This window comes from Pongo pygmaeus, chromosome 4 (genome assembly GCF_028885625.2).
Source record: "Pongo pygmaeus isolate AG05252 chromosome 4, NHGRI_mPonPyg2-v2.0_pri, whole genome shotgun sequence".
Classification (NCBI taxonomy): domain Eukaryota; kingdom Metazoa; phylum Chordata; class Mammalia; order Primates; family Hominidae; genus Pongo; species Pongo pygmaeus.
In genome coordinates this window covers 21,778,410-21,806,398 of record NC_072377.2, presented here as the reverse complement: position 1 = coordinate 21,806,398, position 27,989 = coordinate 21,778,410, and the positions used below count along the sequence as shown (strand labels likewise).

Sequence of the window (27,989 nt, the reverse complement as noted above, 5' to 3'; positions counted from 1 at the left end):
AGTCATTCTAACCTTACTGAGTTTCCTAATCAATCACACCTAACATAATTTAATGTTATACATTTGGTATTTTCATCTATTTGATGAAACTATTTGAAGTATTTTTAACTATTAGCTCTTGAATTCATCACATAGGAAGCAACTGCTTTTGTTTTACTTCTAATTGACAGATACCACTGCCATCTTCATGGAGAAACATTTTGGTTCTAAACTGATATTGAATTCATTATTATTGTAACCTAATATTTTTAAGCAATATTTGCTTCAAGATTCCTAAAACCTTTTCGCAAGTCACACTTTATAACCCTTCAATATTTTGAAAATTCCCTACTGCTGAAAACAATTAAACCAGAAACATTTGTATTACCTCAGGGTACTCTCTACCTTAATGCTAACCACCTAGAGGTTTACAATTTAAAAAGAAAAAAAAAACCCACTTCATTCCATTCAGGTATTCTGGTGTGTTTGTTCTTTGTTACTGATTCTTTACAAATGTATTTGGTTAATGCCTTGGCACTGCCCTGTTGGTAGATAATTGTTAGAGATTACACTTATATAACTCAAGTATAATATTTTAGCTTTAATCCAAAGAGATAATATAACTAATTTGCTTTCAAAAAGATACCAGTTTTATGGCTTTTCCAGTGGTGGAGATCGTTTAGCAGCAACAATTTCCTACCATTGTACCAGTTTGTTTTTTGTAGGTTTGTAAGTGTGCAAGCAAAATAAATATGAAAACAGAAATTGTGGCTGTGAAATACTTTATTTGTCTTCAGATTGGTCTGGCTTATACATGGATTGAACCTCAGTTAGGGCAGCACCATCTTCTATGAAATTCACTGTGACAGTATCACGTCTTAAGTAACCATATCCCCAAGATATTTCATTTCTCTTGAGCCCTGCATATCCTGAGGATCTAGTCATTATCCAGCAGTCTGTTTATACAGGTTCTTGAGCAAATGTTTATGTAATCATGCATTTGTATTGAGAATTATTGGAAAGCCATGAAGGTGAAAGTAGAAAAACCATTTCGAAGATAATTGTGATAATTCAGAGGAGAGATAGCAAAAGCCTCCCTGTCTTAGTTTGTGCTGCTATAAGAATATGCTTGATACTGGGTAATTCCTGAAAGACAGAAATTTTTTTCTGACAATTCCAGAGGCTGGGGAGTTTAAGATCAAGGTGCCAGCAGGTTCAGTATCTGGTTAGGGATGCTGTCTTCATCCAAGGTAACATCACCTATCACTGGGGAGCCACTTGATCTCCTTCCCTTGGTGACAAGCAAAAACATCTAGAGAACCATACGGCATTAAAGAAAAATGCAATTATTTCTCAGGAAATACTGCTTTAAAGGTAATTTGAAATATTGCTGTGACTTTGAAGAGAAGAGCATGAAGACAAATTATTCTATGTGGGAGGTTTGCTACAAAGCAAATGAGAGCACAGATACTTTTAAGATGAATCTCCTTAATGTATTTAGTGGATTATCCTTCAATAATGAAGAGATACTTCTATGGGGCACTAAAGATTATCTATCTATCTATCTATCTATCTATCTATCTATCTATCTATCATCTATGTATCTATGTATCTATGTATCTATCATCTATATATCTATATATCTATGTATCTATCTACCTATCATCTATCATCTATCTATCATCTATCATCCATCCATCATCTATCTATAATTTATCATCTATCTATCTATCTATCTATCTATCATCTATCTATAAACCTATCTATCTATCTATCTATCTATATCAGAGGTACAAAACATCTCAGTAGTAAACAACTTAAAAACTTCTATAAATACTGTATGTTAGAAGAAAATTGTATGCCTATAACCACTGGTGGAGGGCCTACATGACATAAATTTTTTAAAAGAAAAATATAATAAATATTACATATAACAAGAAAGTATTGTTTTCCTATCTAGTGCTAGAGACATTCTATAGATTTTATGTTGTCAAAATATATAGATATAGATAATTTCATATTTAGTACGAGTCATATTTTGGATAATATACTATAATCAGACATTATATCTTAGTTTAACAAGAAACTTCTTTTATGTTAGCTAATGGGTTTTACGTATTAGACAATGCTTTGTAAAATGCTAAAATAGCAGATCTATTTCCATACCCTGAAGGTCAGCAATTTGAACTTAGTAGGATAAATTGAGGGAAGATGTTGTAGAGCTAAGAATACTCTATGGAACATCCTATATATCTCATTCTCTGAGATCCACCTGGTAACAGCATAGTTTTTGAGCCAGAGAAGTAAAAGCATGCTGTAGATATGTTGTTAAGGCTAACATGACTATTGTTGAATGATTTTAAAGCCATTTCAAATCACTTCAAAAGTGAATCTGAAGTTCTTTTGCTGACATTAAGATAGATAGATGGTTATATCTTTGGACATATAAGTGAATGCAAATTGGAGAGGTCGTTTGAAATCTCACTTTCAAAATAGGTATAGCAATAGCTATCCTGCAGTTTTTACTTTAAACGATTCATCAGTAATCAGTACTATTTTTTTTACCATGATGATCTAAGGTTGACTTTCTTCCTTATTTCCTTCCTTCCCATTTGCCTTTCTTTGCTCTTTCCTTATCTGCCTTCGTTTTTTTTTTCTATCATCCTCCACACTTTAGTAAATGATAATGATTAATTCTAAAAGGATCCAGATGGAAATTCCTGTGAACAAAGAGTGGTAGGTTGCATGATACTTTTCCTACAACCACCCCCGCCCACAAATGGGCACGGCCTCATCCCTGAAACCTGTTAATGTTTACCTTGCATGCCGAAAGGGGCTTTGCAGAGATAATTAAGGTAAACGTCGTGAGATGGGAGGATTATCCTGAAGTATCCTGGTGGGCCCAGTGTAGACACTAGGGTTTATGTAAGAGGGAGGCAAGAGGCTCAAGTCAGAGAGAAAAAGATAACGATGACGAAAGCAGAGGCTGGACTGTTGGGAGGAAAGAAGGTTTACAAGAGCAAGAATGCAGGAAGCCTCTAGAAGCAGAAAAAGGCAAGGAAACAGATTTTCTCCTGCAGCCTCCAGAAGAACCCAGCCCTGTGAAAACCTTGGTTTTAGAACTTCTGTCTTCCAGAATTGTAATATAATCTATTTGTGTTGTTTTAAGCTGCAAAAGTGTGACAATTTGTTAGGGCAGCAACAGAAAAGTAATACTGGGAACAACATATGCAACTGCATGGAAGTGTCAACCTTAGTAATGGGACATGTGAAGAAATGTAGCTAGAACATCGAATGGATGAAGAAAAATACCAAGTTCTTAGGCACAATTTGCTCCATTTTTTTTTTTTTTTTTTTTTTTTTTTGACCTGGTTAGGTACCTCTGCTTTGGGTTCTCATATGCAATTTTCAGACTTGTTTTATTTAACTGATTATTTTTCTGTTTCCTCTGATCTGTAAATTTACTGTGGACAAAGATCAGTGCTGTTTTGCTCACTGGTAGATTTCTGGCACCCAGCACAGGCCCTCAATTATGATATTCGTTAATGATTGAAATGACTTATAAGTAGTTTGTTCTCAGAGAGGGGTCCAAATATTTATGACATGTTTGAAAAAATAGAATGTAGTTTTCTATAACAGATATTTTTCTCTTAATGACAGCAGGATAATTTTGATTTTTCCAGTGAAAGTTTTCTCAGGGAAATCTAGTTTAAAACAGTCTAGGTCAGGTGCTGTGGCTCATGCCTGTAATCCCAGCACTTTAGGAAGCTGAGTCTGGAGGATTTCTTGAGGCCAGGATTTTGAGGCTGCAGTGAGCCATGATTGGGCCAGTGCATTTCATCAAGGGCAAAGAGTGAGACTCTGTCTCAAAAATAAAGAAATAAATAAAATAAGAGAATATAGAAGAGTCTAGTTTGTAAATTACTTAATGTTTCATGGTTTCTTCCTTTTCTGAAGTCCTTCCTTCTTGGTTCTCCTTTCCCAAGTGGCATCTGGGCCTTTGGGTTTCCTCATAATATTGGGGAAGTGCTAAGCTGTCTCATGCTGTCCCCCAGAAGCTCTCTGTAACCACGATGGAAGGGTCCAAGGTTTAACTCCTATAATAGCAAGCCCGTTTGCTCTTCATGACTGATGCTTAGTGGTTCTGCCACAGTGACTCACTATAGCTGCTATGAGTGCAATTTCACTTCCACAGCCCAAAATTAGGCCCTCTTTGTCCTTGTGTCTATCTACTCATCGGATCCTTCCTAGTGGAGAACTCCCCTTCCACATCATTATTCTTCCATCTAGCTTTCTCAGTTTCTGGTTTTGCCCTAGTGGGGTATATGGGAAAGTTATGATCATCCATATGTTGTGTGTTGTCAGTGAAGAACCAGTGGAAATATCTCAGGTCCATCTGTATAAGTACTGTCATTGGAATCAATATTCCTACATCCAGGCATTCCATTAGACGAATTGTCAGGGAAACTAGAATTTGCTTAGAAGGGCACAGACCTTCAGCATTGCAGGGATGAGAGAAATCAGCCTTGTAGTCTTATAAGCAATTGCTCTTTCAAACTAACTCTTTGCTAGATCCAGAAATAAAGACAGCATTTATATTTACATTATGCCTTTTCTTTCCTTCTTCTTCCATCTTCTTTCTGTAACAACAACAAAAAAAAATTGATAAGCATTTACCTTTTATTTTTCAGCAAAATGCTCTCTAAAGCCTTTCCAGCTGCTTTATAGACTAAAACAGCAAACAAAACAAAGCAAAACAAACAACAAAACCAACAACAAAACTCTCAATGATCTTAGACAATTAGGCTTGGATCTTAACGTGAAAATTCCATTTTGGGTGAGAAATGTGTTTACCAAAGAACCGTAAAACATCAAGATCATTTGTTGGAACCTATTTTCTCACCTGTACTTTTAATACTCAACCCCAACACTATTTTGATGTTCACAGAGAAGCATTAACTTCCTCATAATCAAATTCAGCCAAACCCCATGAGGCATACCTTTTATTTGATGAGTAAAAAAGCCTTAAATCAGTTAGGAACTAGGAATTACCTGAAACACAAATGTTTTGATTTAACATCTTCTTCCTACACAAACTTTATTTTGAAGGTGGTTGAAAGTCCTTAAAGGTTATTAAGCAGGTGGCTGACATGGTTATAACTATACGTTGAAAAATCACTGGCAGTAGATTGAAAGGGGTTACTGGGTCAGGATAAGCCTAGAGATGGAAGTCCATTCCATGCTAGATCTAGAATGCAAGTGGGAAGCAAGATTGCCGGGACCTAAGACAATGATCCCAAGATAGAGAGAAGAAGGTAACATTGAGATAATTTTATAAAAAAGAAATAACTCATTGGATATGGCAGAAGAAGAGCCGCAGAAGAGTCTATTTTAATTCCTTGGCTTTTGTGCCATTTAATGACACAGCAAATGGAAGAAAAAGAGCAGATTTTAAGAATACAGGCCGGGCGCGGTCACTCACTCCTGTAATCCCAGCACTTTGGGAGGCCAAGGCGGGCGGATCACGAGGTCAGTAGATCAAGACCATCCTGGCTAACATGGTGAAACCCCGTCTCTACTAAAAATACAAAAAAATAGCAGGGAGTGGTGGCGGGCGCCTGTAGTCCCAGCTACTCCGGAGGCTGAGGCAGGAGAATGGCGTGAACCCAGGAGGCGGAGGGTGCAGTGAGCCGAGATCGTGCCACTGCACTCCAGCCCGGGCGACAGAGCGAGACTCTGTCTCAAAAAAAAAAAAAAAAAAAAAAAAGAATACAATTATCCAGTCTCCTTTGGACATGTAGATTATTAACGATATAGGAATTCAGATTTAGACTCAGAAATGGAGTCTCAGCAGGAGATATGAAGACTTGGGAAATGTTAAGTGTATGGAAAAGACAGTTTTAAATTTAGGGACACCATTCATAGAAAACCTGATTTTTAAATATTTTATGAATAAAATCAATTTTACTTTATTATAGCATAAATATAAATTTCTAAATGGCAGTAGTCAACGAGCCAACATATTAGACTCATATTTTCCATATGTTGGAAAATATTTTTATATAGGCATAGATCACTATGGGCACAGTTACTTGCCACTTTTTATACATTTATTTTTCTTTGCATAACTTTCATAGCTCTAGACTTCTCTGGATTTTCTTATTCCTCATCTTTAACTCATAAGCCCTAAATGTTTCTAATGTGGTCTAAGGTAGTTGCCATATTATGGTTTACAAACGTGGCTACAAGTTATAGAACTAATAGATACATAGAAATCTATGGAACTCATTCATGTTAAGTGGACTTTTTGCTTCTTTTTTTGTGTATACAACCTGGACTGCATGCAGCTCCATTAGCTTCTTGAGTCCTACATAAAAGACATTTTAAAAATATTTCTGAAAAGATAAACATTTCTAAAAGTCTTAAAGCAAATACTTTTTTGAAAGCATACTAATTAATTAGTAAAAATACATCAAAATTTATGCATGTAAAAGCAAATATACTTTAAATATGATATAAAAAGAAATAAAAGTGCTTGTTTCTAAATTTATGCGATATTTTAAAAATTTAATTCATATATTGGTATTCAAATATTGGATGGAAAGTAATTTTTCAGCCTTTGATGTTTGTGGCATTCTTTTTAATATTGAACAAGTTTAGTAATTTTATAATTAAATAAATACAATATTACTCCTGCTATAATACAATCACCATCATTTTTCATAATATCTTAAAATGGGTGCCTTTATGATAAGAATCGATCAAAGAAACAAGAAAGAGATCATATACACTTTGTTAGTCAAAAAACTGAAAGGGTATTTTATATTTCAGCTTTAGAGGAGGCATAATTTGATGACATTTGAATGTTCTCTCTATTTAGGACTTTGTCATGAAAATTGCCCTATTTTGTATGCACATTAATGTTCTTTCAGAGAAAACATAAAATATTCCTGGATAAGTTCCCAGGTGCTGTTAAATAAGTTCATTCTGCCTCATAATTTGTACATCGTTCTCTCACACGGTGCTATTTGTGTTATTGATGGGCCTATGCATTCTCAGTTGCAGGCTTCCTGTCTTTGTAAATTCTTTAGATGATCCTGCTTGTAATTACCCTTGTGCTGGGCCCTTTCGCTGTTACCTGAAGAAAGTTTTATAAGTCACATTATGCATGCAGAACAGCAGTGCTGTGTGTGGATTCTATTCTTGTTCCATGTCTGAGGCCTCAACTGAATGTTGCAAAGGAGCAAAACAAATGGACAGTGACCCATCTATCTCCATTTCCTTCTGAAGCTGACATCAGTGGATCTTTTTGATATTATTTAATAACCTTCCAAGACCAACCTCATTGTTTAGAGATACATTTGTCCGTGTCTTGTTTGCTTTATTATTATAAATTAATCATCCCAAATTGTATGTGGATATCACTGACATATCCAAATTTACATAGAAAATGAAATATTATAAATATATAAAAACTCATTATATCTAAACTCGTTATATCTAGAATAATGAGTTTCACCTGTTTATTATCTTCTCTTTTAAGCAGAAATTTTAGTTCCTTCAAAATTTGTACAATCTGCTAAAATATTCCCAGTTATGAGAATAGTAAGAGTTTCAATGTATCTATCAACTTACTATGTTTATAAAATTGCAACTAGTCAAATTTTTATTTTTTCTACTGAAATAAAAATATTTAGTTTGTTGTTCTGTGAATACCAGTATTCATTTTTTAACATTTCTACAATTCAGATTACCATATCCCTAATATCTTTTAGCTGAGTTATGTCTAAAAGAAGCTCCTTGTTGAATTCAATGTTCTGAATTTTAATTCTGTCTCTTTATTCTTAATAAATGTGGTCATTTAATTAATGAAAGATGCATTGATTATTGAATACATACCATGTACCAAGCATTTTGCCAGGCTCTGCAGATATTGTGATTTAAAACTTAAAAAATGAATGAGATAGAAATTACCTTTATTCTACTTTGCACAAAGCTTATAGTATAGTGAAGGACATGGAAAGTTAAAGAGGGGTGTTAATTTCCAATTGCTGTTGTGAAAAGTTACCACACACTAAGTGGCTTAAAATAACATGAATTTGTTATCTTAAGTTACAGAAGTCAGAAGTCCAAAATTAGTTTTACTGGGTTAAAGTAAAATGTCAGATGGACTGGCTCTTCCTGGAGGCTCTGAGAGGAGAATCCATTTCCTCGCCTTTTTCAGGTAACAGTAACTACCTGTATTTCTTGGCTTGTGGCTCCTTCTTCCATACTTAAAATGTATTATTCCATTCTCTGTTTCCTATCACCCTCTCTGCTGACCCTCAGTCCTCTGTTCTACCTGCAACGGTTATTATGATTATATCAAGGCTATCTATGTAATTCAAGATTATCTCTCCATTGCAAGAGTGTTGATTTAATGACATCAGCAAAGTCTTCTTTGCCATATATCTCAGTACATTTGAGCTGCTGTAACAGTACACCACAGACTGGGTAAATAATAATGTGCAGAAATTTACTGGCTCACTGTTCTGGAGGCTGGAAATATCAAGTTCTGGTTTCTAATGATGATTTTCTTTCTGTATCATCACACGGCACAAGGCAAAGGGTGAGAGAGCAAGAAGGAACCCAACTTGCTGTTTTATGATGTTTTGATCCCAGCTATGAAGGCAGGGCCTTTATGTCCTAATCACTTCTTAAATGTCTTACCTCTTAATACCATTGAAGTGGCAAATAAATTTCAACATTAATTTTGGAGGGGACAAACATTTAAATCATAGCACCATGTAAAGTAACATGCACAGGGTCCAGAAATTAGGATCTGTATATATTTGTCTCAAGAAATAAACAGATGCTTGCAATAAAGGAAAATAAATTTTACAATAAGAAAAACAGATATTCTTATAGAAACATAGAGGAGGGTAATCTAAAACAGGGATGTGGCAAAAAAACAAACAAACAAACAGCATTTTCCTTTTGTTTGTTATGGTTCACTCTACCAAATTGTTTACATGCTGTTCTTATTTTGCAGAAGACTAGATCATTTGTTGTGGTGCTTTTGCACATTCTTCATAGGTGTAGCCCCCAGGTATCGGCTTCTGCCTGTGCTTCTCTCAATTAGCATGATTTCATTGCTGCTGGGTTGGTTGCTTGCAAGACCTGCTACATCCACTCCCTTAGATCCAATCTCATTATTTCCTAGCTCCTGTCAGAACTGTTGTATGCCATCATATGCTGCTTTAAGAAAAAAATCCATGTCAATATACTTATTAAAATGTATTTGATGCTCATTGCCGAATAATAATGGGCAATTTTCCTGTAACAGGTATTATATAACCTGACTGTGACTTATACTTCTACCCTTTGCACTAATGTATATCCTGAAGTTTAGCTCAACTTGAACAATATCCATTTGGTGTGAAAACCTTCCGTGTTCCTTCCTTCATGAGATTATAATTGTACACAGTTGCCTGGTTTTAAAAGCCCAGCTTAAGTTCATATTGACTGAAGATGACTTTCAAAATTCATCAAATCTGAAGTAAACTTTACTTTTTGAGAGTTTCTTAAATACATCTCAATGTACTTTCTACCTTATGTTGTTATTATTTACATCAGTTTTCTATCACTATAAGTGGTATATATGCTTTTTGAAACAATCCATGATTTATTCCTCTCAGTGTTTTTCAAAACACCTAATACTACATTTTAGAAATAAGATATGATCAATAAAGATAGGAAGAATGAATTAAATCTATGATATATATTTTATTCTCAATTTATACTATGTTTTCCTCCAAAAGGTATTTTAAACAACCAATAGCAGCCAAATATAACATAACAAAGGAAAATAAATTTTAAAAATTGCTAAGGAGGCTGGCCGCGGTGGCTCACGCCTGTAATCCCAGCACTTTGGGAGGCCGAGGCGGGCGGATCACGAGGTCAGTAGATCGAGACCATCTTGGCTAACGCAGTGAAACCCCTTCTCTACTAAAAATACAAAAAATTAGCCGGGCGTGGTGGTGGGCTCCTGTAGTCCCAGCTACTCGGGAGACTGAGGGAGGAGAATGGCGTGAACCTGGGAGGTTGAGCTTGCAGTGAGCCGAGATCGCGCCGCTGCACTCCAGCCCGGGCGACAAAGCGAGACTCCGTCTCAAAAAAACAAAAACAAAAACAAAACAAAACAAAAGTGCTAAGGAACCCAAAGGAAAAATAAAGACCATGAACACTAAATTAGATCAGAAAAAAATCGTTTAAAAATCCAGAGGTTATTATACTGTTGTCAGTAATGAATAAGTATTAATCAAACTATCAATTTATTATCCAGTTTTACCATCAGGTAGGATTCCAGGGAAGAATGGCATAGGTAGAGTTGGGGTTGGAGGTGGGGGAAACTTGAGTTTGACCAGTGTAGAATATTCAACAGATAGCTCCCACCAGCATTGAGGAGGTAACAAGAGGAGGAATAAAGTTCAAAGCCAGTGTAGAATTTACAACAAAGTCATTAATCCAAAAAGATCAATAGAGAGTGGGAACCAAAGTAAGGAATAAGTCTGTGGTCTATAAAACTCAGAAAGCCTCATGCCCGTAATCCCAGCACTTTGGGAGGCCAAGATGGGCAGGTCACCTGAGGTTGGGAGTTCGAGATCAGCCTGACCAACATGGAGAAACCCCATCTCTACTAAAAATACAAAAAAAAATTAGCCGGGTGTGGTGGGCAGCCTGAAGTCCCAGCTACTCAGGACGCTGAGGCAGGAGAATCGCTTGAACCCTGGAGGTGGAGGTTGCAGTGAGCCGAAATCATGCCATTGCACTCCAGCCTGGGCAACAGAGCGAGACTCCATCTCAAAAAAAAAAAAAAAAGAAAAGAAAAAAAAGGCTAGGGTGCGGTGCCTCACACCTGTAATCCCAGCACTTTGGGAGGCCGACTCTGGCAGATCACCTGAGGTCGGAAGTTCAAGAGCAGCCTGACCAACATGGAGAAACCCCGTCTCTAATAAAATACAAAATTAGCCAGGTGTGGCGGCCTATACCTGTAATCCCAGCTTCTCTGGAGGCTGAGGCAGGAGAATCGCTTGAACCTGGGGGATGGAGGTTGCAGTGAGCCGAGATCTCACCATTGCACTCCAGCCTGTGCGACAGAGCGAGACTCTGTCTTAAAAAAAAAAAAAAACAAAAACAAAAACAAAAAAACACACACACACACACCTCAGAAAGCAAAGTACTTCAATGTATGTAAAATGAAGATAGGTTTCAAGATGAATTGTCTTTTTATTCTTCTGCTTTGCAGATGTGCCTACTGGCTATCCTAGATCAATTGAAGAGAACAGACTTTGAGGAAAAAAACAAAGTTTTCTTTTCACAGTATTCTATTTTTCCCCCCATGTCAGCCACCACAGGAATGAACTGAATGGTACTGGTAACTAGTTCTCTTGAATACTCTGAAAGTTTTCTAGAAAATCGGAAGTTTATTTACAAATCTGAGTCCCAAAACAATGTATTTTAAGATGTGAAACACAAATACAGTTTGCCAGCCAATCTAACTAAAGAGATGTTACATTAGCTGCAGGATACAAACTGAACTTTTTGATATAAGCTGCAATTTTACCACTACACCACAGCCAAAAAAGAAAATAAATCCTTATATTGACTTGAATGTTTATATAAGACCCATAATATGTTTTTTAAAACATTCAACACAAGTGACACATAATATTGAATTTGGTTGATGTGCCTGTTTTTAATATACCTCAATATTAAGGAGTTTAATGTCATGTCGTCAAATGTTATTCAGTCATCAAAATGACAACATAAACCTGATTGGATCTTCAGTATCTTTTAAAATCTGTCTATGAGGTGGACACACATTTCTCAAAGACTTATTTAGTGGCAATTATATGTGTGCCTAGAGTTTGACATGCTGCTAAATGAAGTTGATTTTATGCCTCCTTGTATCTACACATCCAGTAGGGGAGGTAAACAAGGCAGTACCCAGTTATAATATTTTTAGGAAGCAAGGAAAGGGGATTATGGAAGCAAAATAACAATTATTTCTTCCATCCAGATTAGAAAACATTTTTAATTTTCAGTCAGAAAGAATAATTTTCTCTCTTGTGGAATTACTATGATGGAAATGAATTCATAATTTAACTTTTGTTTGCTTTTTATCTGAGTCCAGTGTAGCAAATTGACTCAACACTTTCTTTTGTCTTCCACGGGTTGTAGCTTATGCATACACAAACACAGAGTCATTCACATACATGTGTACATACAAAATTTTGAACATGTTCTGAGAACCGGTATATCTCTTGATTGTTAGAATAAGCATCTTATGTAGATAGGAATTATAAATGAGAGAAAAAAGCTACATTGTCTCGAGACATTTCTGCATCTTCACACTTAGACAAAGTGCAGCAAAATTACTTTATTTTAAAAAGAAAAAATGTGTCAAGAATCATGAGTATTTATTGTCACTATACGAAGTTTAAATTACTACTTTATAAGCATAGGGAAATCCAGACTTTATAAAAGCATATTTGTATACATTCAATTGCCACCCAACTAACATGCGCAAATAAAAGAAGCAATTCACATTCAATAAACTGGTGTTAAAAGGAAAAATTTAAACCTCATTAGGAAAACAAATGACTTAAAATACCAGCAAACATAAATGGGATGATCATAGCAACAAATAAATCAAGTGGTCTAATATTCATTGTTTGCAGGAGTCGAAATAGTGTATATAATTACTAATTTATCACACACACACACAAATTCACCAGCTGAGAAAACTCCTATTATATCCAAACAAATTCAAACTTGATGAAGCATAATCAGTTGGATCATAAGGGACAAAATAAGTGTCTGCAATTCTATTCTCCTAAGGAAACAAACTTAATTATAGCTATTAAATCTGTGGGCTATAGTACCAAACAGAATGATGCCAGATGATTAGTTCTGGAAGTTTTTGTGCAGCTGTCACCAAGGGTCCACTTGATAGTGGCAGACTTGGTATTTTGTATGTGTGATAAACTGACGTGTCAGAATTGACCTGAAAATATCTCTTGTAAATCTAAATAGGTTTGATATTTAGATATAGTACAGAGTCAGAAAGGGACAAAATGCCAACTCTAAAACTAAAGAAAACATCTCAGAAATTTTAAAACGATTGTTAGAGACAGGAAAAAATGCCTTCTTTTACTAATTGGAAGGGAATTATCTGTAGTTAAAAATCTACCTGGATGAAATCATTTTACAAACAACATATAAAGTCCTGCTATGGTTGGAAAAAGATAGAACCAAAGAAAGTTTAACTATGCTACATTATAATCAATTAACATGATTTTTGGAATTAGGAGAATAAAGTGAAATAGAAGAGGTTTATCAGTCAATGCAGCTGGCCCTAAAAGAACAACTAATACGAGACTGTTGTTCAGCAGATAAGCAAAAAATAAAAAAGGTCGGACATTTTAAATATGTTGCAATGCTTTGATGCAAAGCCCTTCTATTGCTCCCAATTTTTATTCTTATCTATCACACCCATTAGTGTCTTAAGTAGTGATAACGTAGTAATAAAAAAAAAAAGAATTGAGGGAAAAACTCATATCTGCATCAGTTTGGGACAGAAAAAGGGTGGAAGGAAGTGAGTCTGACTACCTAGCTCTACCAGGATATATACAAGTGTTTGAAAATCATTTTATTTTCAAAATAAATGGCTGTATTTTCCTGTAACATTTGCTGATGTTTCTATAATGCTCTATTTCAGAAAATTGCGTGGCCGTCCTCCTGTGCCAAAAATGGAAGTCCTGTTAGACTCTTCTCCTTTCCTCATGCACGTCTTATCAGTCAATTGTACAATTTTATTTTCTAACATTTTCTTAAATTCATGCTCTTTGCTTTCTGCACAATATTCTTGCTCTGCTTATTTTGTCATGTCTCCATGGATTAAGGAAATAACAATGAAAACTATTTGCCTCTATATGGTGTTCACAAATCCCCCCCACCCCCTCCACCACCACAGCTGCCACATGAATTATCATGAATGGAAGGCTCAATAAGCAGTTCATTCTTCTGCTTAGAACCCTTTAGGGACTCATTATTTCCAAATGCTCTTTTTCTGGACTGGGTAAAGAGTGGGGTTATTCTATTCAGGCAAACATCAAACTTTTATTGAAACTTCAGAATAAATTCAAGTGATAAGTTTTGAGATTGTGATTTTAGGATATGTCATCTGCTCATGTGAGTAGTCAGATGCAAAAAAATGGATTTAGAGAAAATTCATTCTCATGTTTGTTTCGTCTTTAAACTTTTTCCTGCTCTTCATCTTTTCTTTTCTTTCAGCACCAATTAATATTTCATGGATTCCTGCTTACAGGAACATTATTGTAGAAATATGCCCTGGCCTAGACTATAAATTCTAAGTTATTTAGAGTGGCATAAAAGGAATCTTGCCTTTGGCTAAAAATCCAATTATATCTCCCTTTAATCTTGACATTATAATTTATGTTTTATTAATGAAAAATTTTTTCAATTCTCTGTGAAAAGGATGCTGTTTCATGAATCGCTAGCCTAAAAACTTCTCTCTTTTTTCTCTATCCCTTCCTTTATTTGATGAGCTCAGCACTGTCAAATTGAACTTTCTGCAATGAAAGAAATTCTGTATCTCTTTGTAGCCATGAACCACATGTGGCAACTGAATGCTTGACATGTGGATAGTATATCTCAAAGACTAAATTTTAATTATATATATAATTATATATTTTATATAAATTTATATATATTATATATGTATATAAATTGCCAAAGCCACCTCAAACTTTAGCAACCACCATCCTGATCAGTCAGCAGCCATCAACTTGAGGCAAGACCTTCCACCAGCAAAAAGACTTTCTGAAGGCTTAGAAAATTGTTGACATTTTTTAAGCAATAAAGTATTTTAAATAAAGGCATGTACAGTGTTATTTTAGACACAATGCCATTGCACACACACATACACACACATCTCTTTATATATATATAGTCTATATATATATGTGCTTTGTCTGTATATACATATATACACATATACAGGCATAGCACAGATATAATGTGGGTTCAGTTCCAGACTAGTATACTAAAGCAAACATTGCATGGTTCAGTTCCAGACTAGTATACTAAAGCAAACGTTGCATGGTTTCCCAGTTCATATAAAAGTTATTTTGACACTATACTATGGTCTATTAAGTGTGCAATAGCATTGTGTCTTAAATAACACTGTACATACCTTTATTTAAAATACTTTATTGCTTAAAAATGCTATTCTAAGGCTTCAGAAAGTCTTATTGATGGTGGAAGTTCTTGTGTCAAGTTGATGGCTGCTGACTGATCAGGGTGGTGTGCTAAAGGTTCAGGTGGCTTTGGCAATTTAAAAAAACAACAATAAGGAAGTTTGCCACATCAATTGAATCTTTCTTTCAGTAAATATTTCTCTGTAGCTTCTGATGCTGTTTGATCACATTTTTATCCACAGTTGGACTTCTTTCAAAATTGAGGTCAATCCTCTCAAACTCTACCCTACCGCTGCTTTATTAACTCAGTTTATGTAATATCTTAAATTGTTTTGTAATTTCAACAATGTTCACATCTTCACCAGAGGTAGATTTCAATGCAAGAAACTGCTTTGTTTGCCATCCGTAAGAAGCAAATTTTTCATCCTTTAGTTTTATTAGGAGATTGAAGGAATTCAGTCACATCTTCAGGCTTTACCTCTAGAGTTCTCTTGCTATTTCTACCACATCTGCAATTACTTTCTCCATTGAAGTCCTGAACCACTCAAAGTCATTCAAAAGCGTTGGAATGTACTTCTTCCAAACACTGGTTAATATTTGTATTTTGACCTCTTCCCATGAGTCAGGAATGTTCTCACTGGCATCCAGAATGGTGAATCCTTTCCAGAAGGTTTTCAATTTGCTTTGCCCACATCCAAGAAAAGAATCACCATTTATGGCAGCTATAGCCTTAGAAAATGTATTTTTAAGTAATAAGACTCAAAAGTCAAAATTACTCTTTGATCCATGAGCTGCAGAATGGATGTTATGTTAGCAGGCATAAACAACCTTAATCTCTTTATAGATCTCCATGACAGCTCTTGGGTGACCAGGTGCATTGTCAATGAGCAGTAATATGTTGAAGGAACTTTATTTTTTCCTGAGCAGTAGATCTTAAGAGTGGGCTGAAAATATCCAGTTAATCATGCTGTAAACAGATGTACTGTCATGCAAACTTTGTAGTACAATTTGTTGGGCACAGGCAGAGTAGATATGACATAATTCTTAAGGAACCTAAAATTTTCAGAATAGTCAATGAACATTGGCTTCAGCTTCAAGTTACCAGCTGCATCAGCGTCTAACAGGAAAGTCAGCCTGTCTTTTGGAGCTTTGAAGCCAGACATTGATTCTGTAGCTATGAAGGTAGCCATGTAGATGGCATCATATTCTGTAGTTATGAAGGTAGCCATGTAGATGGCATCACAAACCAATAAAAAGCTGTTTTCTCTACATTGAAAATCTATTACGTTAGCCATCTTCATCAACGATCTTAGCTAGAACTCCTGGATAACCTGCTGCAGGCTCTACGTTAGCCCTTGCTGCTTCCTCTTGCATTTTTATGTTACAGATATGACTTCTTGCCTTAAACTTCATAAACCAATCTCTGCCAGCTTCCAACGTGTCTTCTGCAGGTTCCTCACCTCTCTCAGCCCTCATAGAATTGGAGAGAGTTTGGGCCTTGCTCTGGATTAGGCTTTGGCTTAAAACAATGTTGTGCTGGTTTGCTTTTTTTTTTACAGACTACTGAAACTTTCTCCATATGAGCAACAATGCTGTTTCACTTTCTTATCATTTATGTGTTCACCGCAGTAGTACTTTTAATTTTTTCAAGAACTTTTCCTTTGCATTTACATTTTGATTAACTGTTCTGTGCAAGAGGCCTAGCTTTCAGCCTATCTTGGTTTTCAACAAGGCATCCTCACCAAACTTAATCATTCCTAGCTTTTGATTTAAAGTGAGAAAGATGTGACTTCCTTTTATTTGAATATTTAGAGGCCATTGTAAGGCTGTTTATTGGCCTAATTTCAATATTGTTGTCTCTTAGGGATTAGGAGGGCTTGATGAGAGGGAAAGAGACAGGGGATGAGCTGGTTGGTGGAGCAGTCAAAACCCAGACAACTTTTATCAATACGTTCACTGTGTTATATGGGTGTGGTTTGTGATGCCTCAAAATAATTACGATAGAAATATCAAAGATCACTGACAAAAGGTCACCCAAACCAATATAATGATAATGTAAAAGTTTGAAATATTGTGAGAATTACCAAAATGTGACAGAAAGACACAAAGTAGGTACATATGATTGGTAAAATGGCTCTGATAGACTTGCTTGATGCAAGGATGCTACAGACCTTCCATTTGTAAGAAAACAAAAAAGAAAAAAATCTGCAAAGTGCAATAAAGTGAAACACAATAAAATGGGGTATACCTGTGTTTAGAATCTAATCTACTATGTATTCTTACACCAATAGTCCATGATTTGTAGGCAGCAATCTAAATCAGAAGATGATAGAGCTGGTGAAGATGCTGTAGCATTACCAAATATCTCTTAACAGGACTTTTGTGTTGGTGGTAAACATTTCTGCACATAAAAAAAATCGAGGCAAAACAATACTGTGCATTATCTAAAATGGTCATAAAATTATTTCTGCTGTTCTCTCTGTTGAGGACAACACATTAGGCCCATTTACCAAAGGTCTTTGATGTTGAAGGCTTTCAGTTCTAGAAAAGGTCATTTTTTTTTCCCCAAGAATTTCTTCAGATTGACTATAATTTGCCTTCGCCAAATTGTATTGTAAGCTCACGGATTTACAATTGCTGAGGACTTCCAATGGTCTCTGACATTATTTGTTATCTGCAAACTTCATCTTTATCGACTGGTGTTTCAGAAGATTAAGTCTTAATGATAAGAATTGTATTATATAAGTTCCTAAAAGACAGGAAATTTTGAAGGGTAATTTCAGTGTCAGTCTAATTACACTTTTAATTCTCATGTATTTCCAGGCAATTAAATTTAATTTTTAAAGTTCTGCTTCTTTGATCACTTTATATGTAATGTAAAAATCTTTGTAAATTAAATTGAAAGTTTTAACTGGAAACCATTTAACTGGAAACCTAATATTCAAATAAAAAATACTGCACGAGTAGAGCACAATTGACTTTATTTGATAACAGTTGCATTTAGCAAATGCATTTATGAAAATAATGCAAGCTTTAACAATATATACAGTAAAATAAGATAAAATAAGCTTTAGTGTACACATTGCCCAACCTCAACAACTCATTGTCAGTCTTGTTTCTACTATGTTCTCATTTTCTTCCCAACCTACAAGATTCATTTTGGAAGAAATCCCAGGCATACCTTTTCATTTAAAAATATTACAGAATAGATCTCTAAATTACTATAATTCTTTAAAATAACTAAAATGTTATTAACCTTGATTTTAAAGTTAACTATAACTGCATCAATGGTCTGTGTTCAAATTTTCTTATCTGTCTCATAATTTAACTTGTTTATTCCTATTACAATACAAACAAATCTATACTTTGCATGTGGATGATACTTCTACGTCTTTTTCTCCGTCACCTCTGTTTCCCTCTAGTTATGAATACAAATTAAAACACAACATACTAAAACATGGAATGCAGCAGAGATGCTCCTCAGAAGTAAATTTATAGTAGTGAATGCCTACATTAAAGAACATACAGATTTCAAATAAATACTTAATCTTATACAATAAATAACTAGATTATCAGGAAAAAAATGAGACCCAAAGCTCCCAGAAGGAATGAACTAATAAAGATAAAGTTTAGAAATGTATTCAAATGAAATACAGAATGGAAAAACAATAGAGAAAATCAAAATCAATGAAAACAAAAGTATATATTTTGAAAAGACCAACAAAATTGACAAATTTTTAGCTAGATTGACAAAAAAAAAAAAGGAGAAGATTCAAATAACAAATTGGTAACAAAAGAAGGGACATTACTATTGACGTTACAGAAAATTTTAAACATTTTAGAAAGTTCTATATATAATTTTATACGTCAAAAAATTAGAAAACCTAGATGAAATGGACAAATTCCTAGAAACAAATAAATTACCAAATTGACACAAGAAGAAGTGGAAAATCTGAACACATTTAGAATAAGCAAAGAGATTGAATCAATATTAGAAAACCTCTTAACAAATAAAAGTTCATGACCAGATGGCTTCAATTTGTTAACTTTACTAAACATATAAAGAAAGCTACTACCAATCCTTCTCAAACTCTTTGATAAAAGAGAGAACACTTTCTAACTCATTCTATGAGACCAGCATTACCCAAACACTAGAGCCAGATAAAGACTTCATAAGAAAGGAAAACTAACAGACCAGCATCACTTATGAATGTAGATATAAACATTCTCAAATACCAGTAAACCAAATATAACAGCATATTGTATAGATTATATACTGCAGCCAATTGGGATTTATCTCAGGAATGCAAATTTGATTCAACATGAGAAAACCAATCAGTGTAATACACCACATTCATTGAATAATAAAAACAACAATTGATTATCTCAACTTATCCCGAACAAAAAATCCTATACTCTTCCATAATAAAAACATTAAATAAGCAGAAACAGAAAGTAGCTTCCTCAACATGATCAAGCCCGTATTTTAAAAATCCGTAGCTAATACAATTGTTGTGGTGAAAATCTGAAAGCTTCCCCTAAGATCAGGAAAAAGACAGGGATGCACACTTTCACCACTGTACTAGAATTTCTACCCAGGGAAATTTAAAAAGAAAAAGAAATAAATGTCATTAAAATTGGGAAGAATATAGTCCAACTTTTTCTACTGGCAGATGACATGATCCTAAATACAGGAAATCTAAAAAAAATACAAAAAAGCTACTAGAATTAATAAATAAAGTCATCAGCATTGCAGGATACAAGATCAACAAGGAAAAATCAGTAGTGTTTCAAAATATACCAGAAATTAAAAATTTAAATTTAAAATTAAAAAAACTATGATAGTAGCATCCAAAACAATGAAATAACTAGAAATAAATTTGGTTATGTCTAGTGGGGTGTGTGATGGCGGTCATTAAAGACTTTTATACTGAATTTTTTTAATTGCTAAAAGAAATTAAAGAAAATCCAAATAAGTAGGAAAAATATCTTGGGTTCATGGATGTGAGACTTCATATTTTATTAAGATGTCATTACAACCAAAAGTGATCTACAGAGTCAATGTAATCTCTATCAAAATTCCAATGGCCTTTTTTTTGCAAAATGTAAAAATCATATATCAAATTCATATGGAATTGCAAGAGGCACAAGATAAACAAAACAATCTTTAAAAAAATTGAGGACTCACACTTCCCTGTATCAAAACTTACTATAAAACTATAGTAATCAAAGCAATGTAGTGCTGGCCTAAGGACAAAATTGGGAGTCCAGGAATAATTCCATATGTTTATGGTCAGTTGACTCAAAGATCAAGAGGGCCAAATGACTAAATGGGAAAAGGAAAGTCTCTTCAAAAATAATGTTTAGACAACTGAATATCTACATGCAAAAGAATAAAACTGGACTCCTACCTCACACCATATAAAAAATTAACTGAACATGGATCATTGGCATAAATATAAGCACTAAAACCATGAAGGTCATAGAAGAAAACATGATTAAATCCAAATGACCTTAGATTTGTCAATGAATTCTTTAGCTATAAGGCCAACAAAATTAAGCAATAAAAGAAAAAAACCAGATAATTGTACTTCATCAAAATTAAAACCCTTTGGGCATTAAAAAAAAACATGTATTGTTTTTCCAGGTTTCCTAAGACAAAATGCTACAGACTGGGTAGCTTAAACAATATAAATTATTTTCTTATAGTTTTGGAAACAGGAAGTCCAAGGTCAAGGTGTCTGCAGGTTTAGTTTCTCCTGGGGCCTCTCTTTTTGGCTTTCAGGTGGTCACTTTCTCATTGTCTTCACATAGGTATACCCCTATGAGTACATCCATGGCTCTTCTTCCTCTTCTTATAAGGACACCATTCCTATCAAAGATCCCAAAGGTATAACCTCATTTAAACTTAAATTCCCTAACTTCAAATACAGTAACATTCTGGGTTAGGGTTTCAACATACACATATAGAGTAACACATTTCACATTATCAAGAAAATGATAACCTAGAGAAGAGGAGAAAATGTTTGCAAATCATATTTTTAGTAAGTGCCTCATACCCAGAATATACAAAGAATACGTACAATCAACAACAAAAAGACAAACAACCCAATTTAAATAAATAAACCATGGACATGGGTAGACATTTCTCCAAAGATATATAAATGGCCAATAAACACATGAAAAGATGTTCAGTGTCATTAGTTATTAGGCAAATGCCAATCAAAACCACATAAAGTTACTACTGTCAAACCTGCAAAAGTGGCTATAATCAAAAACATGGAAAATAATTATTGATGTAGATCTGAAGAAATTGGAAACCTCCTTAATCACTGGTGGTAATGTAAATCGTTCAGCCTCTGTAAAAATCAGTCTGAAATTCCTCAAAAAGATGAATATATGACCCTCACAATTCCACTCCTAGAATAGAAAACTATGTGCACATTCGTGTTCACAGTAGTGCTATTCACAATAGTCAATGGTGAAAACAGCCCAAATGCCCATCAATGGTTAAATAGATAGACAAAATGTGATATACACATAAAATGGAATGTTATTTGGGATATTATTCACCCATGAAAAAGAAATGAAGTACTGAGACATGCTGTAACATGGATGTACTGCCAAAACATTATGCTAATTAAAAGAAGCTATAGAAAAAAGGACATATGTGAGTATATTTACATAAAATATCCTAAAATACATAGAGAAAGTATTCAGATTGGTGGCTGTCAAGGAGTGAGTAGGAGCAGAAGGATGAGAATCTGCTTAATGGTTGTTTTAGAATTTGACCTGATGGAATTGTTTTGGAACTAGATAGAGGTGGTGGTTGCACAACACTGTAAATGTACCAAATGCCACTGAATTGCTCACTTAAAATGGTGAATTATATGTCATAAAATTTTCACCTGAATAAGTTATTTTTTAAAAAATAAGTGAGATTTCTCCTAGTTAACTGTCTTATGGAAAATATGAATGAGAAGTGTCTCTATTCACATATTGTTCCTGAATCCCAAAGGAAAACCAAGTGCTAAAATACAACAAATAGTTTGTGAAAAGTAATCTGTGCAAACTCATATTTATAAATTCTCTAAAAACCATCACAGTAACAAAATTCATATTTCATTTAAAAAAAAGCAATACTTCTCAAAATTTAGAAAAAAGAGGAACTCTTTCTAATCTCAGTGGAAAAGGAGCTCTATGCAACCACACTCAATCAGAAAATACATTCAGGAAGTAAAGTGACTTGTGCTCCTGGAATTAGATGAAAATTGATTCTGGATCAATGTTAGAATTGTGTTTTCTTCATGCCAGGGACTCTTCTATAATGTTGCAAAGCTAGTTTCTAGCATGATTTAACTGGAGCTTTTTTGTATATATTGCTAGTGAGAGGCCTTATGTTTTGAGAGTATTGTTACCAGTTTATGGTCATTTACAAAATTAAGATAAATTTCTTTCTGGAATTCAATTTTCTATCCCTAAGATGTGCATCTCTTCATCATCAGACAAATAGACTTAAAGCAAACTCAATGTTACTCTCGTCATCAATAAAGGAAGAAGAAGTAAAGGAGGTAAAGGTAAAGAGGATGTAAAAGTTGTCACTTCAGGACATTTTCCAAAAGTTTTCACATAATGCCACTGTTTACATCTGACTTGCCATTATGTGGACACATGAACACAACTAGTTGTAAAGAAATCCTATTATATGTCATTGTTATCATTACATGTGCGCATGCACCTAGGAAGAAATCAATGTCCAAATGTAGGGGGATTGGCATTGGGATAGGCAAACAGCAGCCTTTACCCATAGTCCGCTCCTTTGGTTACCAATATATCAATGGATATCCATTCTCCTGTATATAGAACACATCTGTCTGCTCCCCAAGGAGAAGAGTTAGTATGCCATCCATTACTCATATCTATTTGCAGCCAAATGTTCACAATCACTGAGTAAGATGCAGTTCTTTCTACTAGATGCAGATAAGAGATTGCAGTATCCTGAAACCAGATGCAGATAAGAGATTGCAGTATCCTGAAACCTGCAAACTGAGACACTAGTTACTTGAACCATACACAGGTAATAAAATGATGATATAAGAATACATATTTCATTGAGAAAACCTGGGAAACACATTAGCTGATAGCCAGTTGCAATTAGCAAATAATGTTCAGCATAAAAAAATAGAGACTCTACTTCGGTAGTAGAGCAAGTTTTCTGTTTAGACTACACTCTAAGCTTTTGATTCTTCTCTTTGGGAGGATATCCTCTCTCCATTGTACATTGTGACCTCTTCATCATGTGTTATACATTTGCCTTTGGGTGCACATTCTTGAGGGTCATAGAGATTTCATAGCCCATTTCATGCTGATGAAATTTGGACATGCTATAACATGGATGTACCATCATGGGGATTCCTTAAGGCTTTTAATATTGGGTCCAATAATAGGGTCCAATTCAGATTTATTTTTCAATAAAATTTCTTGAAAAATGTAGTAAATTTCTATTTGCTTCTAGTCAATTATATACGCAAATAATCACAATCAAAGTCTTTGTCTAAACAGATTTTTTTTTAAAGTGTGAAATCTTCCTAAATGCTTATTTTAGCCCCTTGGCTCTGGCCATCCTCCTTGTAATGTGGATGCCATCTTTATTACCAAGCTCGTAATCTTTACAGAGGGGGATGCAAGTCTACTATATTTGTGGCTATGCAGACACTCTCTCTTTGGTTACAAGTTGAGATAACAGTGAAATTAGATATTTCAACCTTGAAAGTTTTAAAATCTCCTATTGTAGATTTCAGGCAGAGAAAAGCTCCTTTAGCAAAACTCTGTTTTCTTTCTCTCTTTGTATTCCATCTAACCTAGGCATCAATCACTCAATCATTTGTAGGATTTTTCTAATAGATTCAAGAAATAGCACCAATAAAATTTCAAAAATAAGCAGTTATTTTTCCTAATACTATACCCTAAGTTAATATGTAATTTGTCTTCCAAGGTAAGAAGATAACTTATTCAATAAAACATGACAAGGGTCACCTGCTTTCCTATCTGTGATATATATGCTCCTAACTCCCACCACCCTACTAATTACACAAACCAATTACATGGCTTAGTTTTCTTGAAAAATAGCCCTACTGGTATCATATTCTATAATTTTATGTGTTATATTTGGCTGTGAATAATAGAAATACAATAATAGTGGCTTAAAATCTAGGAGTTTATTTCACTCTTACAGTAATATTCACATGTAAGCAATCAAGTCAGCCATGAATCAAGCTACTTTCCACTTCCTTCTCTATCGTGGCCATCGTAGATCTCACCCTCATGATCCAACATGAAACTCCAGCCATCATATTGGCTAATTGCCAACAGCAGTGTAGATGATACAGCAATACACTTCATGAGCTCTGTAGAAAATTTCTCAGAAGGAATTGTTATGTAATAGTTCTACTTTCATCCTTTTAGTCACATGCCACTACTCAATGCAAAGATGAGAAACGTATCTTTCATTTCAGTTGGCCATGACGTCAACTAGAAATTAATGGTGTTGTATGGAGGAAAATTCCATAGGGAAGACAACTAGCAGTCTCTGCATAGATTTCTTCATTGTTCTTTAAATCCACCGTATTATACAATCATTTTAACAATTAATGAAATAACCTTCACATGATATTAGGAGGCTTTAAAAGGAAATTGACCCGCCTGACTTTGTGCTTTTTGAAATTTATTTCTATTTTATAACTTTTATCCATCACCATGCCCTGTTTCTTGTGATATTTCATGGGTCTGACCTCAAATATAAGGAGAATATTAAACAAATGGTCTTGATTATTCAGTTGGCAAATATTAAAGGCAGATGTAACATAGATTTTAAAAAATGAATTTTTATATGAACAAATGGAGACTGAGTTATTTGGCTAGATCTTTGCTGATGTGATGTAAAACAAAGAAAACAGAGATAAAAACAATGTTTAATATACAATTTAATTATTCTTTACCCAGTAAGAAATAAAAATTAATTTCTTGACATGTAAGTGCGAATTGACAATTTTCTGTGGTTCTTTAGAATATATATGTATGTTATAAACAGTGAGATTATTGGCAGATAGAACTTAACTTTCTCTTGAGTTAAGCATTTATTGCACATCCAATGTGTGACAAATGCTATAATAGGTAGCAGAGCTCATAGGGACAAACATATACATGTGCCTGCCTTTTACCATCATTTTTACTTGTGGTTCAAGGTGCAGTTTTTGATTCTACGTCCCCAACATGCTGCCTCCAAACAGTTTCTTAAAAGGTTCTGTTACTATTAAATTGCATGAAATCTTAGAACTTCATATAGTGCTTCCATGAGGGAATCCCTCTCTTGCATTAACGAGGAAACTAATCTCCTTCCAAATCTTTAATCCTGAAAATATGAGTCCAGAAATTTGAAAAGTATAAGAAATTATTGTAAGCTTAGCTATCAATATAGAGAGGTTGATGGACCAAGGAATTCACTGACATCAAATAAAAAGCAAAAACAGGAAGTCTTACAGGCAGGACTAATAGGCTAAGCTCACACTTTCTGGGAAGCTGGAAAGGATCACCTAATGGAGAAGCAGTCAGAATCCAGTCAGTTTTGCTTGCAGCCTTTGCACTGTTACAACAGTGTGATCCAGGCCTGCTTTACTGCTAAAAGTGAGTCATTTTGTGTGTGTGTGCGAATAAAACCAATAGTAATAGATTTGTGCAGGTAGCATTCTTTATAAAAACCTATGAGTGGTGTTCCAAGAAATAAGTTTTGGAAGCAAAATATGACCTTAATTAGGCAATTCTGCATATGAGTATGTGTAGGAGGCTAATGCTGCTAAGAGATGCCAATGTTGCAATAATCAAACACTATCTTGAGTGTTTCCTGGAACTTTCAAGAATTTGGGTATTACCTGTAGACTATAATTTTTTGTAGCTACTATTAAATACAATTTATTAAGCATTCTTGATATCCATATTAATGAGTAGAATGTAAAGAACACTGAAAATATTTAAGAATCATTTATGATTTTGTGATTCTCTGATAATTTGGGAATTCTGATATCTCCTCCATGAATTCTGAAAATTAGTATCTGTCAGGAATTTGAGACACCGTGAACTCCTTTGTAATTTCTGTTAGACTATAATTCTGGTAGACCGCAGTTATCATTTGTTTGCAGGCTTCCCGATCTCTCCTCCAATTTGAATAACTCTATTTTCTGTTTGAGAAACGGCCCTTTTGCCATTGCACAGGGTCTTCACCTGACTAACTGTCACTCCTCATTTGTGTGACCACAGAGGATAGGCCAATGCCCCACCTGTGGCGGATCATGCCCAACTCAAGCATGATCTACCATGCCTTTCCCTGGATGCCGAACTTAGCATCAAGTTCCTTCCAGAGCCAATATTGAGACAATACCAATAGAAATAAAAGTTTAAAACTAGAGGAACAATGGGGCTGAGCACACAGATTTTGCCTTCTTGACAAATAGCAGCTATAGCAATGAGCATAGATGTTTTGTTTCCCACTTTCTCCTCAGGCCCGTGAGTGAAAACCTCAACACTCCATAGCACCGACAGCGTTCTGTCAATTGAGTGAATGAGGGAGAGAGTATAATGATTGGCAAGATGATGACCAAGAACATATTCTTGAGAAACTGTATTATGAATCCAATTTAAGATTGATATTGGTGTAATCTCTCATTTATAACACAAAAATGTTTCCATAGCAAGTAAAATAAAATTTTGTCTGTGTGTATATTCATTTTCTTTCCACTTGCTGGAAATGAAATCAAGTCCAAGAAAGAATAATATTGAAGCTAAATTGATTCTTGCATATATAAAGTTATTCCAATTGCTAAAAGTAATTTCAGGAGTATGTTTGAGTAATGAATGTCTCTCTTTTCAGCCTGACTATATCCATAATAAAATATCACTAAACACATCTCTGTTAAATGCATTTTCTTCTTAAAAGATTAAGGAATTAAACTGGATGTGGTTAATGAAACTTACTTTAATCCGTCTTGTAAAACACACTGATAAAAATCTGTTAAATTCCCCATTTAAAATATCACACGTATTTCATTAGCTACTACCCTCCTGAACTTTTTATTCACAAACTAAATTAAAAGTAATAATAAATTAAACTAGTCTATAGCTTTAAAAGAAGAAAACTAACATTATTTTTGTTCAGTTCCCATATGTTCTTAAGTATTGCCATTTGTCATAAATTTCATGTTTTCCTTAATTAACTCTATAAATAACACATTAAAGTGAAATACTTGATGAATATTAAAACGAAAGACTTGTAAAAGCTATACCTGTCTAAGGGTTTGTCAGCTAAATTATACCTTCCACCATAGGTGTCAGTATGATGCCTCAGTTGTGTTTCAAAATTAGAAAAACAAAAGACTAAAAAGACTAAAAGCTCTTTTTTTTGAGATGGAGTCTCCCTCTATTGCCCAGGCTGGAGTGCAGTGGTGCAATCTCGGCTCACTGCAACCTCCACTTACCAGGGTTCAAGCAATTATCCTTCCCTAGCTTCCCGAGTAACTGGGGCTACAGGCACCCGCTTGGCTAGTTTTTGCATTTTTAGTAGAGACAGGATTTCACCATGTTGGCCAAGCTGGTCTGCTACTCCTCAACTCAAGTGCCGCCTTGGCCTCCCAAAGTACTGGGATTATAGACGTGAGCCACTATAGCTGGCTTAAAAACAATCTTTTTAAGAGAAAT

The 27,989-nt window shown here is 34.6% G+C and overlaps 1 long non-coding RNA gene across 1 annotated transcript in view; it reads right to left on the bottom strand.

The window, feature by feature from the left end:
• Positions 1 to 746: 746 nt before the first annotated feature.
• Positions 747 to 27,989, bottom strand: part of LOC129037350 (uncharacterized) — a 205,261-nt gene continuing 178,018 nt past the window's right edge. The window contains exons 3-4 of the long non-coding RNA XR_008502776.1: positions 2,545 to 4,619; positions 747 to 1,291 (exon numbers count right to left, since the gene is read on the bottom strand). This is a non-coding gene — a long non-coding RNA (uncharacterized LOC129037350). The remainder of the gene's footprint in view (positions 1,292 to 2,544; positions 4,620 to 27,989) is intronic.